The 16,452-nt window shown below is 35.5% G+C and overlaps 1 long non-coding RNA gene across 1 annotated transcript; it reads left to right on the forward strand.

The window, feature by feature from the left end:
- The first annotated feature begins 12,822 nt into the window (after nucleotides 1-12,822).
- LOC138170223 (uncharacterized) lies at nucleotides 12,823-15,871 on the forward strand. Its single transcript, XR_011170565.1, has 2 exons — nucleotides 12,823-12,884; nucleotides 15,007-15,871. It is a non-coding gene; the product is annotated as an uncharacterized lncRNA (long non-coding RNA).
- Nucleotides 15,872-16,452: the final 581 nt, after the last annotated feature.

Genomic DNA, 16,452 nt, shown 5'->3' on the forward strand with positions numbered 1-16,452 from the left:
CTGCTTTTTCACATGTCCCACTCATATCCTTGTCATATCATACTGCTCATTTTCTATGTTCCTTTCTTTATGTTCAGAGAATCCTAGCATCAGAATTGGAAGGGAACAAAAATGGAATAATCCATTTTCTTCCTTTTGTCCATACAAGAGCTGAGACACAGAGTGAATGGGTTCCCTGACATCATGAAGAGCTGGGATTTGATCCTATGTTTTTTAACTCCCAATGCAGCAGTCCTTCCACTGTCCCATGTTGATACCATGTGTCAATGGCCATGTTTATCCTGCACCTTTATCTTCCCTTAAATGATTACATTGACTCGTGATAACAGCTGGCATTTCTAAAGCACTTTAAGGTTTGCTAAACACACTGCATACTTTATCTAATTTGATGTTCACAATAACCCTGAAATTTAAGTGCTTTTTGCCATTCTTTTTCCCCTTACACAAAAGAGAAAAAAGTCTGAGAGAGATTAAATGACTAACCCTGTGTCAAAAAAGAGGTAAATGTTTTGGACAGAATTTCAAATCCAATTCTCCCTGACTCCAAGCCCAGTACTCAATTCATTCTGCCAAATCACCCCCAAGAACCTCTCCATGATCTAACCATTTGGATGTAATCTTTTCCTTCCTCTTCCTCAGGTCTTGAAAACTACTTTCATCATCTCCTATCTACCTTTAGTGTGTTTTTATTACATTTATTTATGTTTCTATCTCATCTCCTCTCTATTATGAATTGCTTCAGGTAAGGCAATTTGCTATCTCAGTGTCCTCAGGGTCAAACACACTGACTTACATATGGTAATCATTAGATAAATATTTGTTAAATCCAAATAGCATTGTGATTCTCAAATTTTTCAAAATGGTGGGGTTTTGGGGGGGAGTAATTTGAGGGAAGTCATTGAACTTAGAAATACAATATCTTTTTTAAACAGATTCTCAATGCTAACAAACATCGACCTGTATTTTAAAATAAATGTATATTTCTAGCCACTTTATCACACATTGGCACAAATCATTTGAATATTTTCTATCTTACTTTCTGTGTAACAATTGAGGGTAATAACAAGTGTCATAGCTGACATTGGAACATACTTCACAAACAGATGTTGAGATGTGATCTAACTGACCTCCATGACTCTTATTCACCAGGTCCAGAATTTATACACCCTAGGACAGTAAAATGAATGAGCAGATGTATTCATTGAGCCTTTGCCAGTAATCTTCCAAAGATTGTGAAGCAGTAGAGAGGTGCCCCCAATCCAGAATTGGAGAAAGGTAAATGAACTGATTTTTCAAAAATAAGCATAAGAGTGTTTTTCAAAATATATTTGGAAAGATAAAATATCTTGGCAATATTCTCAAACACATTATTAGAAGGAGGTTGTAAGTTTTGGGAGTCAGATACTCGCCATTCAAATCCTATCTTTGACTTTTACTATTTGTGTATAACATTAGGTAAATCATTTAAGGTACCCTACATCTGGTTTTGGCATCTATAATCTAAGGATATTGTGTTAAATGAACTCAGAATTTCTCTTTGAAATCTAGATCTGTGATCCTACTTGGATTTCAGTAAAACATTTGACAAAGGATCTCCTTCTTATCCTTATCAACTGATGCAGGTCAGATGGGAGGTAGTAGAGTTAGTTGTACAATTTGTGCAAAGGTTGACTTTACTCTGAATTGAAGCTTTATATGCATACTATTTTTTACAAAGGTGAAGGTATTTCTCATTAGAGACAGTTAATGGATTGGGTTTGAAATGGGTCAAACAGGCACAAAGAGGGAGGAAAAAAGTAGAGGAAGAAGAGAGAGAAAAAGAGCTCCTCCTTTGTGGAGGAAGAACCAGCAACATGGACTTGGAGAGGTCAGGAGCCAGGGCTGACAAACTGCAAGGAAAACAAAAAGAAACCAGAGATATTAAAACACAAGCTAGTCATGGGGTGATGATTCGTTAGCTACAGTAATAAGGTAGCTGCCTTTATTCTTGCTGTACCAAAACTGTAGGGAAAGAAAATGTAGAAGGAGATGGCTAAGATTCACCATGACTCTGAACTGAACTGCATCTTTTCTCCTCTATGATGAAAAAGTAGAATAGATAAGTGATTGGATTATAAGTCTCCAGGATGCATAAAAGATGTATTTTTGTATGGCTGCAGAAAAGATTTGTTATGTTATTCAATTTCCTAGTATTTCCTTTTCTAATTTATTTTAATTAAATGATTTTGCTTTTAAAATCCATGTGTATTTTATGATGCTACAAATAGATAGATAGATAGATAGATAGATAGATAGATAGATAGATAGATAGATAGATAGATTGATTGATTGATTGATTGATAGATGATAGATAGAGATAGATGAATGATGATATATTAATTTCATACTCAAAAGGCTAAAATAGCATTTGGAAACTAATAGGGAAGTATCCCAGGGTTTTGTGAGAATCTATGGAGGCTAAAAGTCATAGATATATTGCTAACATTTACCCGAACAGTCCAAAATATAGCGAAAAGCAGTATTGTCAATGAGAAACTGATTACTTCATTATTTTGCCTTGGACTTTGACCCAACCTCTGCAAAAATAATTAATGGACCAAGAAATAGCTCCACCTTAGTCAAACTGCCAATAGTCTTAAACAGAGATTCCATTCATCTATTTTTGAACCCCCCCCCGAAAAACAAGTTGACATATCTGATATCTACAATATAAAATTCGTTTTTGTTCTACTCACATCAGTTGTATAGTAAGTGAATTGTCTTAAGAAGACTCTATTTCTCTACCCTTTAGTGTAAAAAAATGTCTTAAAGCAATTTTCTAACATTCTTCAATTCTGGTAAGTATTCTTAAAATAAATCATTTATGAAATTAAAAGTTTCAAATTTTAAGCACAATAAATTTAAAATCAACAGGTTTCTTGGAGAAAAATAACTACAGCTGAAAAGTAAAACCACACAGAAAGCTTCCTATGATAATTTAGAATAACATATCAGGTGCACTGGCACTTAATAACAGATCATAATGACTGTGTGTTAATCAGTGGTGAGCTCTGAGACAAGCTCTTGCTTCTCCTAGGAAACATGGAATTTTTATGAAAAAGATAAGGAGTGTGAAAAGCTATACATGTGCAATGTCACCTGGGATTACAGAGGCACTGAGATAAACACTAGGCAAATAAATAGAACGGTGTGAAGCCACCATGAACTGGATATGAACTCGCTGAACTGAAGCCTTATTTCCTAAAGCTCTATAAACTGTCAGTCCCCCTGGTCAATCAGGACTTTTCCTTCCCTCTTCAAACATGATATTAAATTTATTTCATGGTAGGACAGAAAAAAATAATTAAAATGAAAATTGTGCCACAAGTGCACAGCTCCTATCCTCCTGCGTTGTCTTGTACTGTAAGTTTGTCTCATTCTGACCTTCTGCTAGCTCTTCAATTATGAAATTTGATTTGAGGCATTATTTTAAAGTTTATATTGTTTGTTTTATTTTTTAGTGAGGAATCCTGGAAGAACTCAGCTGAGTGTCTCTGTACCCCACCATCTTGGCTCTGTCCCTGGAAATTTCCATGGCAATATTTAACAAGATAAATAAAAATACAACATAGATAATGTTAATTTGTTGTTTCCTAAGTCACTTTGTGACCCATAGGATTCCCATTCTACATGAGTTTGATGCCATTGCCCATGACCATGTTATCTGGATTTCCTCTTTAATGTTTTCTCTGCCTACTTTGGATAATATTTAATTATGTAAATCACCTTTTGACACTAGTATATTATAAACTCCTTGAAGACAGGAACTATTACATTTTTTCCTGTGTGTATTCTCATTACCTCACACACTGTTTTTGCACATATATTTAATAAATGTGAGATTTAATTGACTTGCATAAAATATAGGCAGTGAAAATCTGTTTAACTATTCAATACTTAGCTTTTCACTTGAGTTGCATTTAGAATCTGAAAGCTGAGTATAAATCTTGGATTTACCACTTACTACCTCTGTAATAGTAAGAAAGTCATAGGGTCTAGGAATTATTTTCCTTATCTATGTTATGAAGAGAGATTGAACTAGATGATCCTTGTGATAGAACCAATATCCATTGTTTTTCTCCTTATTTCTTTATTATGTATAAGTCTGGTTTTAATTTTGCCCCTAAAAGGTAACAGAACTGAGATTTGATGGCTCAAGGGTGTCAGGCTCAAGCTGCACTTCATTTGACAAAGCTTTCTGCTTCCTCCGGACATAATAATGGGATTTCCTGGTCACCTAAAGGCAGGCCAAAAGGACTTGTCCATGTGGGGTCAGAGTCCTTCAGACTTAGCAATGTCTCTACACCACTAGCACTACCACGATCTGCCAAGTTAACCACTAAAGTTTCCATATAGAGACAAGGGAACTTCATCTAACTGAGTTAATTTTATCCTTTTTTTTCCACTATACTTTCTGTGTTAGGGCTTAGTAAACTGCTTTTTGGTAACTAATTATGTCTCACTTCATCCCAACATTGAAACTGAACTAAGGGGAGACCAGTCTCAGGCCCATCTCTAACAATCCTTAAGGTCTATTATAGCTCTAGAGCTAGAAAGTGAACAAATTTAGCAATGGGTTCTGCACTTAATAGGTAAAGAGTAATTTGAATAGTTTTGGACAGATTTATCTAGAGAGTTACAAATGTAATTAAGAACTAAATAATAGAATATCTGGGGGTTAAGGGAATTTGGAATATTTAAGAAAAAAAGACTGTGAGACTGAATTAATGATTATTTTTAATTCACAGGCTGATGAAAGTGTTGCCTAAGGAGGTACCAATGATTTCATTGTTTACTGAGCAAATGCAGATGGCATTTTTTAAACAATTCAGCTTTTGAAATAGGCAGCTAGTGACAGAAAGAGAAATGATGAAATGCTGTATTTCCCCAAACAAGAAGCAAGTCTTCCAAAAATCAATTTTTGAAAAAAAAAATTCAGTTATAAATCTTCCTTCTAAGGTGTCTAGGCAGAGACTGAGATGTGGGCACTAGCATAAGGGATCAAAGAAATAAAATAGATTTAGACTGCCTTTTTGGAGTACCTGGAAATATTTCTAAAACTAAAAATGCCTCCAGTTTGCACAAAAGAAAACCCTAGGTGCAAAAGCATAAAAAAGTAAAGTAGGGATGAAAGCATCTTTACCATCTCAAAATATCTGGAAAAAAACACAAATGTTTCCAAAATGCTAATTTAAAAATTGGTTTGCTAAACATCTATATAATATGCTGAACTTACTTTTTATTTCAATTGCTGCTCATCTTCTAGATGAAACATGTGCCACTATTTTATCTCTTCATGAAACAAGATAAAAATATAGAATTCTTTTTAAAAAGCGGGTAGGGGGGTGGCCAGGTAGCAGAGTGAGTAAGAGCACTTGCCCCAGTTTTGGGATGACCTGGGGATCAAACCTGGGCTCAGACACTTAGCACCCACCCAGAAACACCTGGCTGTGTAACCTTGAGCAAGTTACTTAACCCCAATTGCTTAGGGGTGGCCAGGTGGCTCAGTGAGTAAGAGCACTGGCCCCAGTGTTGGGATGACCTGGGGATCAAATCCGGGCTCAGATACTTAGCGCCACACCCAGAAATAACTGGGAAACCAGAAATAACCCCAATTGCTTTAAAAAAAAAAAAAGGAGTGAGGGGTTCCTATGATCTGATTTCACAACTCCCAGAGTGTAAACTCCCTTTACCAATGTTAACTGACATTTGGTCTTGAACTTATACTCCTACAGAATTATCTGTGGCTCTGCAAAGCTCAGTGATTTGTCAGAATAAGGACTTCCTAGAGAGGTCTTCTTGGCTTCAGTCTGATTCTATAGCCATATGTTTCATATAAACATTGTGAACATGTTGAAAAAGTAACATGTTAGAGCAGAATGGATGCTGGCTCTAGATACAGAGAATTGATTTTAAATTCTACTTCTGATACCAGTGGTCTTTCTGACCATGAACAAAACATCAACCTCCTTAGAAATCAGTTTCCTCATCTGAAAAATGATAAGAGTTGACTCAGTGAAATAGCTCTAAGGTCCATATTGGTTTTAAGAATATGGTTCTATGACAATTCATATATTTGGCCTAACTAAAGAGTCCTGATCCATGTACCTTTGGACAGATAACAAACTTTCAAAATGTTTTATTGAATTAAATATAGATTATAGTAAGAACTGATTCTCTCTCTTATGTATATTTAAATAACCTTAAATACTCTTGTTTAGGGCAATAATGACACTGGAAGTAGCAAAGTCCTCAACTACTGAAGTCACTCATTCTCCCTAGAAGGCAAGTCAAAACTAAACATTGTTGTTGTTCAGTCATGTCTGATTCTTCATGACCCCATTAGTTTTTTGTGTTTTTGTTTTTTTTTACAAAGATACTGGAGTTGTTTGCCTTTTTTTTTTCTCCCATTCATTTTGCAGATCAGGAAACTGAGACAAGCAGGGTTAAGTGATTTGCCCAGAGTCACACAGCAAATAAGTGTCTGAGGCCAGATTTGAACTCAGGGAGATGAGTGTTCCTGACTCCAGACCCAGTATTCTATCCACTGAGCCATCTAGCTGTCCCTCAACATTAGAAGCACTTAATTTTGAAGACTACATAGGAAACTCCTTTTCTTTCAGGGTCTGACAAGTCGATAAGCATTTAACAAGTACCTAAAATGTGTGGGGTACTGGGCTAAGTTCTGGAAACAGACAATAAGTATCCAATGGTACCAGTAAGTGGAGTGGACTTAATCATGAAAAGTAACTTCTAGTATGATCATAACCTACAATATAAATATGTCATTATCTTACTGAAATCTTTGCCAATACACATCAGAACTGGCCACATATTAACTAGCATGCTTGGTAATGAGAAGTGAGTCTTCTCAATATATGAATCACTGGAGAACTGAGCACACTTTATCTCAAGGACCAAGCAGCAAACTGATAACAAACTGTAACCAGTCTAATCTTCATAGGCCAATAATGGAGAAATGATTCCAAAGACAGTATATTATTCAGTACACTAACTCTGATTGATCCACTCTACTTTTTCCCCTAAGGAGATATTTAGGGAACTTGTTATACTGACAGACCTATTTACATTACTCTCCCAAGAGGAAAAAAAATTAAGTCATCCCATTTGGAGTAGCATAGAGATAAAAAAATTCCACAACAATTTATTATTGCTAATATTAAAATATAATTTCTAACACAATAATTAAGTGCAATAGTTTTGATCCTTTGTTTTCACTTCTCTAATTTTTAGTCATTGATTAGATTATTTTCTTTTTTAATATGTGGTCATGGAACTGTCCCAGATATATATATATATATAATCTTCTAAATGATGTTAAACTGAATGAGTTCATGGAATTCACCCTTGACTGCCTATACTATTTCTATAGATCAATAAGCATGATCCCACCCTCTCCTACTATAACATTCACTCAGGAAATTTTTCAACAAATCAAGTCTAAATTGTTCCTGTTGTAAATTACATCCATTTCCTTTGGTTCACTGGGGATAGCCAACAACTGGTCAGCATAGGCAACGTTGACATTAATATTGAAACTTGTTAGGAAGTATTTGACTGACAGGCTGAGTAGTCATGAATATAGAAGAAACTTTGAAATGTCATTGCCTTTCCCCCCAGATTATGTCTAGACTACTCCAGTCAGATACAGAATTATTTTCAGGGGACATGATTCCCAAACTTCAATAATCTATTCCAGCCCTCACTGCCAGGAAGTTGTTAACATCTAAACTATTTTTTGAATTTAACTATTTCATCTAGCTTTGCAGTACTTTGAAGTCACAGCAAATGGATTCATGCATCTTCCCTTCCAATTGTATGTTCTTCTTAGCTTTGTCTTCTTTCAAAAGCAACCATAAGTACCACCATCTAGTTATCTGTAGGACATCAGTTAGAGTATCTTTAAAAAATAAAAGAACATAGCAAATTGATCATTTGTTTTGTGTTTCTAAATGGCATGGAACTTTGAGGCCTTACCAGAGATCACCAAGATTAAAATCACAGGGTGATTTCACAGAAGTCGGTTCTAGAATTCTAGAAAACATTATAAGAATACTGAGAGGCCACATATAGTTCATGGAAACATAAAAATATCATTTTCTTATGGCACATTATTGCAACCACTGCTATATAGTGGCTTTTCCAATTCCCTATCTGAACTTCCCCTCAGTAGATGTTTATGTTATAGTTATTGGCCACATGGCATGTTCCTAGAAAAAAGACAAATGTGACTACCAGGTCTTCCTTTTCTTTTAGTACTGATTACAATGAATTGCCTAATATTTTGCTTCTAAATCACTAAATACATTTCCTCTGAGGATTCTTTCCTTCTTTCTATGTGCTTAGAAAAATGACAAAACTTAACATACTCAATCTGCCAAAAAGTACTGAGTACCTATGGAAGTGGTGGAGAATAAAACTTTATATGTGTGTTGGACCAAGTGAAGGATGTCTTATACATATATAAACTTTGAAGTCAGAGCAGATGGGTCCATGCATCTTCCATTCCAACCATCTATTCATCCATTCACCTTAGCTGTGTCTTCATCCAAAAGCAACCACGTGTGCCACCATTTTGTTATCTTTATCATTCACCAGATAGGGTGCGCTGTTGTTTATCACTAAATGTCTAGAGCAAATGCAGTGATTTACTTTGAATCATTAAAACATTCCAGAATTGCATTCATGACGAAGATGGTAAGGCTATACAGGAAGATGAAGAAATAGATGCATAAAGCGTAGGGTTCTTTGTACTTCCTCCAAACCAGGGCCAATGAATAATAAACTGGAAAATTACCATTTTGCTGAGAGTTCAAATGGTTGTGCACATAAAAGTTTATCTTCAGCTGGACATTTTCCAAATGGAACATATAAATTATGGAAGACACATGGCATATACAGAAGATTTAATGCATCACTGCCCTAATTCATCAAAATCCCTTCTGTGGCATTAGTTATTTTTACCCAGATATGCCAGGTGATTCTCAAGTCTACTTGGGATCTAGGTAAGAACAGTAAACCCACATTTATCCTCCATCCTTCTTCTTTCTTGGTATTCTACAAGGAAAAAGACTGAGTTATCTAGGATTTTTCATATAGAGCCTTGGAACTTCATAAAGTAATAATGATAATTATTAAAAAAAGACTTTATATGTATTATGATCAATGTTCCTTCATATATTGTGCGCAATCAGTAAAACAGCTTGAAAAAATTCACAATGCTATATATGTTAACTAATGATTGCTAGTACTATTAATAACAGTGATCATTAATACTAAAGTTTCCCAGAATCAAATTATAACTGAATTAATTTCCAATGAAGAATAAAACTATTTGATATTTGAAACAACCCTGGGAGATAGATAATAGTATTAGTAAAAATCTTCAGATGAGGAAACTGAAGCAAGGGAGGTTAAATAAATTGTCTAGGGTCCTAAAGCTAGGATGTAGTTGGGGCAGGTATCAAATTCAGGTCTTCTTCCCTTAGTGTCTAGCACTCTCTCCACTATAAGATCAAAACAACCTCAGGCATTAAGGGAAAAAGTCGCAACAGTAATTTAATCTATAGATATATTCCAGACTGTTGGTATCACTCTGAGACCTGAGAAATTGTTCAGAGAATAGAGCATTCTTTTCAGTGGTTTACCATTATTGCCATAGTAGTCTGATAAGGTTAAGAGCTAAATGTACACTAAAAGGCAATAAAAACTCTGTTGAAAGTTGAATTTTCATTTAATATGTGACACTGAGAAGAATGTCTGAATGACTTTTTTTTTCTCAACATTGAATTAAGTTACTAATGGAAATATGCTTTTAAACACAGGTTTGCCTCAAAACATGAACCTGTTCTTGAATTAGACATTGATTAGGAATAAATTTTGATCAAAACTGTTTTTGCACAAGAAGGTATTCCATTAAAAGGAAATTGGTGATAAAATACCAATGATCTCTTAATTTTAAAAAATGATTATATTTTTCTCAATCATTATTTTTCGTGGATGACACTCTTCAACGTATTTGACACTGTTGACTACTCTGTCTTCCTGGATAATTTTCTTCTAATTAATAAACAGTAACTTTCTATTGTTAAGAAAAAAATAGAAACTCTTCTACTTACCATTTTTAAACTTTCATAATATGACATAAATCTACCTTCCCAGTCCCATCCCACATTACTCCACTTCATGTATTTGAATGTCCAAACTAGACTTCTTGTTTTTGTTCATATATATCCCATTTCTTTTACTATGTCTTTCACCTGACTATATTCCATGCTTAGAATATACTCCCTTCTTTTTTCTTTCTTTTTTTGTTTTTGGCTTTTTGGAGGGGGGAAGGCAGGGCACAGCTAGTAAATGTTAAGTGTCTGAAACTGGATTTGATCTCAGGCTCTCCTGACTCCAGGCCTGGACTACCTAACCACCCCTCCCTTCTTATTTGTACACAAATAGACTCTCTTACTTCATTAAAGACCCATTTCAAGAACTTTTTTCTACACAGAGCTTTTCCTGATCCACACCTGATCAATAACCATCATCCCAACTACCCACCCACACACCAAGCTGTTAGCTCTCTCCCTCAAAACTGCTTTGAATTTAGTTTCTATGTATTCTGTTTGTCCTTGAGAAGCCACATGGCATGATGGATAGAAAGCTGGTCTTGGAATTAGGAAACCTGATATTTATATTTCTGATACTTACACATTCTGGTTATTTGATGCTTGGTAAATTACTTAACCTCTATGATTCTCAGTTTCCTCATTGGAAAAATGGGGATGATAGTAACAAGGGTGTTATGCAGAGCAAATGTGATGATGCCTAGATTTTTTTTAAACTTAATAGTACTATCTAAGTGATAGGCGATGATGATGATGATGATAGCACATGTAAATTTTACTCCTACTAGAGAATATTGGCTCCTTAAGTGGAGGGTTTATTTCACTTTGTCTTTGATATTCGCTAGGTATGCAACACAGGATCACAGTAAATCTGCATTGATTGATTGGTGGATGGGCCTATCCTAATAAAATACAGAGAATAATAGCTTACAATTATTTACCTAATAGATATAATGAATTTTTTTACCTACATTATGCTATTCTATCCTTACAACTCTACCTGTTTTAGAGATGAAGAAATTTAAGGATCAGAGAGTCTAATTAGGAAATGGCAAACTCAGAAATCAAACTGAAGTGACATGTGCCTGAATGTAGGGTTTCTTTTCTGTTGCCTTAAAGTATTTTCAATTCCATAAAAGTATCCCAAAATGTTTCTGAGCTCATACTCAGTGCAATATAACTTCTATGTCAGAGATGGGTTAGGCAGCCCCAAATAAGCATATCAGAGCATATTTCTTAGCTGTTTATCACATGAGGGCAAGAAAAGAAGCATGAGATAGTTGGTGAAGTTAAACATAAAACTTGACCAGGGAATTATGGAAACTTAAGAATTTAAATCATGTTTCCACTAGTAGAAAGTTACTGAAGCCCCCAAAGTTATTGGCATCACTTGCATATGAAGGAGGTTTGAAAGTAAAGATTTTAACCTACCACTTATAATCCATAAAACCAACATTTCCATTAAAATTACATCCCTTCAAAAAGTATTTTTCTCTGCAGAGAGGCATAGACTTGAAAGAAAAATGAAAATGTACCTAATTCACAAGGAAATGAAAATGCTATTAGGTGCAGAAAACGTTCATGGTTTGGACTTTGTAAAGCCCTAAACTTAACCATCACAAATTACTTACTTTCAGTCTATTCATCTTTTAGGAATGGAGAATTAAGGATTTGCCTTTTAATGGGAAATCTGCTTTCTCATCACAAGGAACAAACCTAGATCTTTTAGCCCTGTGCTTCTGTGACCCTTTATAGAATGGCAAAACCAGAAATAAAAAGAAAGCTGATACCCCAAGAACCAGTTCCTCTCCTTTATATCCTCAGTTATTATTAACTCAGACTCATTCACGTCCTTATTTCTATTTGGATGATCTTTTCAGGATTATCATTCATGTTTCTGAACAGATGAGCATATGAATGCCAGTCCTTTCCATCACATGTACATATGAAAGACTAATTGCACTGAATAAATAGCTTTTCACATCTAAACAAAAGATGTTTAAAAAATTGAGAAAGGAAACTAAAGACTATTTTTGCTGCTGCCAGGTTTTCCATTATTCTAAGCCTACTGGCATTCTAGGCAGGGGTGTTAATTCTTTACCATCAGCCCTGTCTCCATAGCCTATTTGCTACTAAAGAGACACCATAGAATGGCAAGAAATGATGTGCTGTTCTTAAATTTGGAGAAATGTCAGGATTGTTGCTGACAAGAGCCACAGGAAACAAAATCATTCCCTTTCTGCCTCATTTCCAATGTTGACTAAGACTAAAATTCCAAAGGAAAGGTTTTTTTTTTTAATTGGCAATAATTTGAGGGTCTTAACAATATAATTACTCACATTGATTTTTCAGTAAAAGCTTCATCTATTCATGTGGATTTCAGCGATCCATGTGGCAAAGAGAGCAGCCTTTTTTTTTTTAAATAAATTGAGGGGCTCATCCATCAATTCTCTAATCACTTTTTTTCTTTTAAAACACTGTGATGTAGTGTTTCAGTTTGAACAGCCCTTTTTCCCTTTTATTTCATTTCTTTCAGTAGATTCACAGAAAGTCACCAACATGGGTATTTATTTTTAGTTGTTATTGTTGTTTAAAGAAGCAAACTTCATTTCACTCACTCAGTGTCTTCATTTCTTTGACCTTTAGCATTTCAGCAGCATGAATGGATGTCCATGATGACACAGAAGAGAGAGATACTAAACAAAGGTAAATAATAAATAAAAAATTGGCTCCTTCCCAGATAGCAATCTAAGCCCTAACACGGTCATTGAATAATGTTCTTCCTTTTGGGATATTTATCCATTTTGTGGTTCACAAAGCCTACCTGTAAAGAGGCAGTCATACAAAGTCCCATGGAATGGAGCAGTTAAAAGAGTCTGTGTCTTGGCATCATTTTTGACAAAACAAGAGATCTGCAACTGAGACCCTGAAAGTAGCTACTGCCAGTGATTCTCCCCTTGACATTGGGAAATATTAAAACAGATGCTTTTGCTTATTACCCTATTGATATTCTCAGTTTCTTCTTGAACTGTAAAGCTGCATTAATCTAATTACTCACTGACTTTATGTTTTATGAGATAAACCCAATATTTGCCTTCCCTTAACTACTAATTTTAGGACACAGAATGGATACTGATGACCAATAAATGTCTAGGTTTTCATTTTTCCCCCATTCTTAATGCATACATTTAGATCAGTTTGTTTTAATTGGCAGGAATTACACCACAACTCAAAAGTCAGCCAATAATCTTTGATTGAAATTTACTTTAAGAGGCAAGAAACAAAAAATGTTAGAAAAATAAAAGTAGGGCAGTTGGGGTTATTTTGGTTTGAAATGGCTAGGAAGAGATAGAATTTAATAATAATTGTCAGCTACATGAAAGAAGGTACATTACCCAGAAGAAGGACACCAGTTGGCCCCTCACTTCTGACATGAGGTGGGGGGGAGTCAAACAGGATTACATTACAACAAGCATAAAATATTTTTCCTACTTGAAAAATTAAATTTAAAAATTGCAATAAGAAGAAATTCAGTTAAATATAGAAGATGATTTCCTAAATCCCCCCAGTGTAGGTGAAAGACCACTGAACTGGCTTGGGAATCAAAGGATGTAGTTCCAAATCTCCCCTCTACTACTTAGTTAGCAATATGAGCTTGAACAAGTCATTCCATTTCTTTTGCTTCATTTTTTTTTCTGCTGTAAAATTATTTGATTCAAATAAATCATTTTCCTGAACCTTTCCATCTCTAAGTCTTTGATCTTAAGCAGGGATGTGGTCCAGAACCAGCTCTTTCTTGCTCAGAGAGAAAAACTGAGTGCTAAATTTTCATTGTGAGTCTTAATACCTTGCAATTGGTCAACATTTGGTTCATTATTCAGTTGATTATATAAACTTAATAAAAGGAGAAAGTGTTAGGAATGAAGATTCAACTTAAAAGTATGTCAGACGAGCTCCCCCCACCCACTCAGGAGATCCCTTGTTAAACATTTACCAGCACACTTCTGATCCTAAGAAACAGCTGAGGACTGATATTTTTTCTTACCTACCTTGAAAAGGTTTGCTTCTCATTGCTTAGAACATCCAACATAATTGCTAACCTAGGACTCAGAATTGTAATAATATTTGTGAGATTGTATGACATTTTAAAAAATGAATCACCATGGATATATCTATCTATCTATCTATACATTTAAATATATATATATATATATAATCAAAGATAATCAAATATCAAGCTTTTGAATTCCTTCTTTAATTTAATATAAGAGAATTAAGGTAAGGCCTTACAATGGAAGAGGTCCACAAACCTGTTAAGACTCAAAATCTATTTCGTTCACTAATGTCCCAATCAATAGCAGACCTCATGTTTTTAACCCAAGATCTCTGAACTACTTTACTTACTACTTTTTTTACCCATTTACTTTCTTTTTCTCCACTTAACTTTGCTCAAACAGTCAGAAAGGAGTTTGGCATATGTAACAGTAATGGCATTTAAAGATTCCCCTGTATTGACTTGGTTTTTGGTTTGATTGTGTTAAAACCCTTCGCTTGTTAATCCCACTTGTGGGATGGACTTGTTGACATGAAAAGAGAGGGCTGGACTGGGAGGAGCTGGTGATGTAGATTTGGAGAGACACAAGAGAGAAGCAGAAGAACTTTTTGGAAGCAGCACCTTTGTAGGCAGAGAGAGACTGAGAGGATTGCTGAGGGCCACTTTGAATTGCCCTGGACTTTTGAGACCTGCCCCCCCAGAGCTGCCAAGGACTGAGGAGACATGAGTGTTTTGCTGGTACTTTGTCTGTCTGTTTTGATGTTGTTTTGCCAGATTTGTCTGCTGGTGAAAGACAGTCCTGTTGTTGAAGAAGTCCTGGAACCTGGCTGTTGGTTAAGAGCTCCTGAGACTGTCCTGCAGACACAGAGTGAATACTGTCCACTGGTGAAGGACAGTGCTGTTGTTGCAGGGGTCTGGGAACCTTTCTGTTGGTTCAGAGCTACTGAGACTGTCCTGCAGACAGAGACTGAATACTGTCCACTAGTGAAGGACAGTGCTGTTGTTGCAGAATTCTTGGAACCTTGATGTTGGTTCCAAAGCCCTGAAGAAGGATTTTCTTGTTGTATATTTACAGTAATCCTGGGAGAGTGTTTTGCTAATGTTTTCAGGTGTCCTAGGACTGTTCTGCAGACAGACGATGAATTAATGAAGAGACTGGCAATGTATCTTGTGGCCTTGCTAAGCTTTGTCTCCCCAGGAACAAAGATTGCTGAGAACTTGCCTCCTGTCAAGATGAAGAAAAGACCTCCATTTGGGTATTAAGTGCTGTGCTTAACCTTGTTGTAACTCAATTGTTGTAATTCAATTGTGATCCAGGGATGGGGAACTTTTGACCTTTTTGTGTTCTATGATTGAACAAATGAATGTACTTTACTGATGATTGGAGACTAATCTCCATTTGAGAAGAGGGGCTTTGTGATGGGACTAAATGAAGGTACAGCCTAGGGGTGCAGTAGTATTTAGAACAGGGACTTTTTAATTGATTGAATGAATGTAAGGTCCTGGGGTGGGGTAGTACTTGGAGATTATTTAATCACACTTAGTAAATGCTGTATTTTGAATGATGTCATATTTTGATTCCCTCTGTTCTAAATTTGTCACTGAATAAAATGGAGAGCACCTATGCTGGTATTCTGAACCTTGGGAAGTTGCCTTTGCTTGGCATCACATTACATTACATTCCAGCATAGAAGAAAATATGCCACATTTAAAAGCAGAGAACCAGGGTTCAAAATCTAGCTCTTCCATTTACTACCTTTGCCATCTTGAAAAAAATCACTTTAACTTTCATGGGCTTCAGTTTTCTCAAATGTAAAATGAAGAGTGTTGGACTAGAAATCTCCTAAGGTCCTTTCAGAATATTATCCATGATTATATGGTTCTCTGTGTCCCTCCCATATTTCTCTCATTTCTTCTTCCCCATGTTGTTGCTTAGCACAGTTTCATGGATGAAGGTGGTCATCTAATAAATGCTTTTGCCAGTGATGAAGGCCAAGCATTTAAACATCCATTTGACTCATTTTCCTCATCTATAAAATGGGTATAAGAGTATCTGCACCCCCAGTATTTTATGAGGAAAAAATGAGATAACATTTGTAAACTACTTAGCATAGTATCTGAAACATGGTAGGTAATATTTAAAGTTTATCTATCATCACCACCATCATCATCATCAATCTACTAGCTTGTTGGGGTGGCCAGGTGGCACAGTGAGTAAGA

The sequence above is a fragment of the Petaurus breviceps genome, unplaced genomic scaffold (assembly GCF_028583685.1).
Source record: "Petaurus breviceps papuanus isolate PSGF00001 unplaced genomic scaffold, PetGlider_PUasm1.0 126, whole genome shotgun sequence".
Lineage (NCBI taxonomy): Eukaryota > Metazoa > Chordata > Mammalia > Diprotodontia > Petauridae > Petaurus > Petaurus breviceps.